This window comes from Alligator mississippiensis, chromosome 4 (genome assembly GCF_030867095.1).
Source record: "Alligator mississippiensis isolate rAllMis1 chromosome 4, rAllMis1, whole genome shotgun sequence".
Classification (NCBI taxonomy): domain Eukaryota; kingdom Metazoa; phylum Chordata; order Crocodylia; family Alligatoridae; genus Alligator; species Alligator mississippiensis.
The window spans coordinates 84,142,569-84,146,593 of record NC_081827.1 but is presented as its reverse complement, the minus strand read 5'-3'; the positions used below and the strand labels follow the sequence as shown (position 1 = coordinate 84,146,593).

Genomic DNA, 4,025 nt, shown 5'->3' with positions numbered 1-4,025 from the left:
AGCCACAAGGTCGCCTCTCAACCTTCTCTTGCGGAGGCTGAAAAGGTCCAGTTTCTCTAGTCTCTCCTCGTAGGGCTTGGTCTGCAGGCCCTTAACCATACGAGTTGCCCTTCGCTGTACCCTCTCCAGGTTATCCGCATCCTTCTTGAAGTGTGGCGCCCAGAACTGCACGCAGTACTCCAACTGCGGTCTGACCAGCGCCCTATAGAGGGGAAGTATCACCTCCCTGGACCTATTTGTCATGCATCTGCTGATGCACAATAAAGTGCCATTGGCTTTTCTGATGGCTTCGTCACACTGCCGGCTCATGTTCAACTTGGAGTCCACTAGGACTCCAAGATCCCTTTCCACCTCTGTGCCACCCAGCAGGTCATTCCCTAGGCTGTAGGTGTGTTGGACATTTTTCCTCCCTAGGTGCAGCACTTTGCATTTCTCCTTGTTGAACTGCATCCTGTTGTTTTCTGCCCACTTGTCCAGCCTATCCAGGTCTGCCTGCAGCTGTTCCCTGCCCTCCGGCGTGTCCACTTCTCCCCATAGCTTTGTGTCATCTGCAAACTTGGACAGAGTACATTTCACTCCCACGTCCAAGTCGCTGATGAAGACATTAAAGAGTATCGGTCCAAGGACCGAACCCTGCGGGACCCCACTGCCCACACCCTTCCAGGTCGAGACCGACCCATCTACCACGACTCTTTAGGTGCGACCCTCTAGCCAATTCGCCACCCACCGGACTGTGCAGTCATCCACATCACAGCCTCTTAATTTGTTCACCAGTATGGGGTGGGATACCGTATCGAAGGCCTTCCTGAAGTCCAAGTATACGACATCCACCCCTCCTCCTGTGTCCAGGCGTTTCGTAACCTGGTCATAGAAAGAGACTAGGTTGGTCAGGCACGATCTGCCCGCCACAAACCCGTGCTGGTTTCCCCTCAGCATAATTTGTCCTGCCGGGCTCTCACAAATGTGAGCCTTGATAATTTTTTCAAATACTTTACCAAGGATGGAGGTGAGACTGACCGGCCTATAGTTGCCCGGGTTCTCCTTCCTCCCCTTTTTGAAAATGGGGACCACGTTAGCCCTTTTCCAGTCCTCCGGGACTTGGCCTGTGCACCATGAGCATTCGAATATTCCCGCCAGTGGCTCTGCAATGACGTCGGCCAGTGCCTTCAGCACCCTCGGATGGAGCCCATCCGGGCCTGCCGACTTAAAGGCATCCAGTTCTTCCAAGTGACTCTGCACCACCTCAGGATCTACGCATGGAAGTCTGGCACCTTGCTGCTGCCTCTCTACAACCCCAGTGAGAGACTTGTCGTGCCCCTCGCTTAGGAACACTGAGGCAAAGAACTCGTTGAGGAGTTCAGCCTTGTCCCCCCTGTCTGTCACCAATTGTTTCTGCCCATTTAGCAGGGGTCCTATTCCTCCCTGGGCCTTCCTTTTACTCCCTATTATCTAAAAAACAATTTCTTGTTGTCCTTTACTTGGGTTGCCATCCTCAGCTCCATGGTAGCTTTGGCCCGCCTAACTGCCTCCCTACAAGCACGAGCAGAGGAGGTATATTCATCTTTAGTGATCTCACCCTGTTTCCACTTTTTATGTGCTCCCCTTTTGGCCCTTAGGCTGCCCTGAATTTCTCTGGTCAGCCATGGAAGCCTCCTGGCCCCTTTCCCTCTTTTGCCTCGCTCGGGGATCGTCTTGCTTTGTGCCCAAAGGATCGTTTCCTTTAGGCACAGCCACCCTTCTTGGGCACCCATCCCATCAAAACTCCTACTCTGCAGTGCTTCCTTGACTAATCGCCTGAGTGCAATGAGATCAGCTTTCCTAAAGTCTAGCACTTTTACCCTACTAGTTACCTTACCCACTCGCCGTCTTATGTTGAATTCTATTATAAGGTGATCACTGTCTCCCAGATAGCTACCGATCTGGAGGTCCCTTATCATGTCATCTCCCGTTGCCAATACCAGATCCAGTATGGCATTCCCCCTAGTGGGACCATGCACCTCCTGTGTCAGGTGGAGGTCCTGTACACAAGTTAGAAACCTGCGTGAGCGATGGGACCTTGCTGTCTGCGTCTCCCAGCAGATGTCCGGGTAGTTTAGGTCCCCCATGACTACCGCCTCTTTAGCTTTTATGGTCTCTGAGAGTTGCCTCAGGAGCCCCGCATCTATTTCTTCCCCTTGGTGTGGGGGTCTGTAGCAGACCCCTACCACCAAATCCCTTTCTCCTTGCCCCCCATGTAGCCTAACCCACAATCCTTCTACTTCCTCAGCCTCAGATTCTGTCTTGATGAGGGTTGATGTATATTGCTCACTGACATAAAGTGCCAACCCCCCCCCCCTTTCTTCCCTGACCTGTCCTTTCTATACAATCTATAGCCCTCAATATGTACCGCCCAGTCATGGGATGAATCCCACCAGGTCTCTGTTAGCCCCACTAAGTCATAGGTGTTTAGTGCAAGCAGGAGCACTAGTTCATCCTGCTTGTTCCCCATGCTCCTAGCATTAGTATATAGGCACTTGAGCCCTGCGACTGGCGCCTTTGCTGCCCCCCCGCTCCCAGTCCCATGGGGCCCATTGTTTCTTACCTTCTTGTTCCTTACCTGTTCTGTTGTGCTGGCCTCCCCATGGCTTTCAGGTTCCCAATGTTCTCCTTCTTCAGGCTGGGCTGTCCTTGTGGGTGCCACATGGTTTGGTGGTCCACAGCTTCCCCTGCCCTCGTACTCCCCTCCCCCCGACGAGCCTAGCTTAAAGCCCGCCGGAGGAGATCCGCCAACCTAGAAGAAAACACACGCTTACCTTTGGGGGACAGGTGAAGCCCATCCCAGCTGAGCATGTCCCTCGTCGTGATGTGCGGGTCATGGTCCAGGAAGCCGAAGCCTGCCTCGAGACACCACTGCGGAAGCCGCCAGTTGGTCTCTCTGATGCAGTTCTCCTGCCGTCTTCCTCGTCCGGTCACTGGTAGGATGGAAGAGAAAACCACCTGGGCACCGAACTCCTTCAGCACGCCGCCCAGAGCACAGTAGTCCGCCATCAAGTGATCGGGGGTTCTCCTGGCCGCATCATTAGTACCCACATGGACTAGGACCATGGGGTAATAATCGGTGGGCTTGATCCTGGCCTGGATTACCTCCGTCACATCCCGAATCTTTGCTCCAGGGAGGCAGCATACCTCTCGTGCCGAGGGGTCCTGGCGACAGATGGGTCCTTCTGTACCTCTCAGGATGGAGTCTCCTATGACGAGCACTCGTCGCCTCCTCCTCTGGGTCATCGTGGATCTCTTGATCTGTTTGGAATGTGAAGAATGTGGTGTTTCTTCTTGCCCAAGGGTGTCCTCCTCCCCTTCCATCTCCTGCAGGGTCGCCAGGGCCTCGTACCTGTTCACCAGTCGGACTGGAGAAGCTGGTACCGGTTCTCTGCGTGCCGCTCCGGTCCTGGCTGTGACCGTCTGCCACTCTGCTGTGGAGGGTATTCCCCGGGGTGCTTCTTCCTTGGGTGCCTGGGCCTGCAGGGAAAGGAAATAACTGTCAATTTCATCCTCCGCCTCCCTGATCCCCCTCAGCCTGCTAACCTCCTCCCGGAGCTCCCTCACCTGTGCCTCCAGAGCCCTAAGACGGGCACCTGCTGGACAGGTGTGGGGGCCCCCAATCTCTGCTCCCCCCGGCCCTGCTGGGGATACCCCACAGGCCAGGAGGTAGGGGGACACCGGCTCCCCCATGGGCTCGGTCTGGGTGGAGGCCTCAGACCTGCCCCTGGTAGCCTTGTCCCCCTGGGCAGAGGCCCTAGCAGTACTCCTCGTAGACACCATTCTACAAGCTGCTGTTTGTAGACCTGCACGGTGTCTACGCCCTACCCCTACAGGAGTCCCACTCCTGGCCCTCCTGGCCCGCCCTCCGGCGCGAACGCCCGCGCAAACGCCGGCGTGCTCTTACAGAGCGCGCCTGTTTGCGCGCTCTGTTCACGCCGCGCGGCTCGGGAGCACGGCTCCCTACCGGCTCAGCTATATGGGACCCGGGGGGCTTCCCCTCCGGA

General features: G+C 55.9%; 1 long non-coding RNA gene across 1 annotated transcript; it reads right to left on the bottom strand.

Moving 5' to 3' along the window:
- Positions 1 to 2,869: 2,869 nt before the first annotated feature.
- On the bottom strand, positions 2,870 to 3,793 carry LOC132249828 (uncharacterized). Its single transcript, XR_009461334.1, has 3 exons — positions 3,371 to 3,793; positions 3,166 to 3,279; positions 2,870 to 2,951 (listed from the first exon to the last, which is right to left on the bottom strand). It is a non-coding gene; the product is annotated as an uncharacterized LOC132249828 (long non-coding RNA).
- Between the last annotated feature and the right edge of the window lie 232 nt (positions 3,794 to 4,025).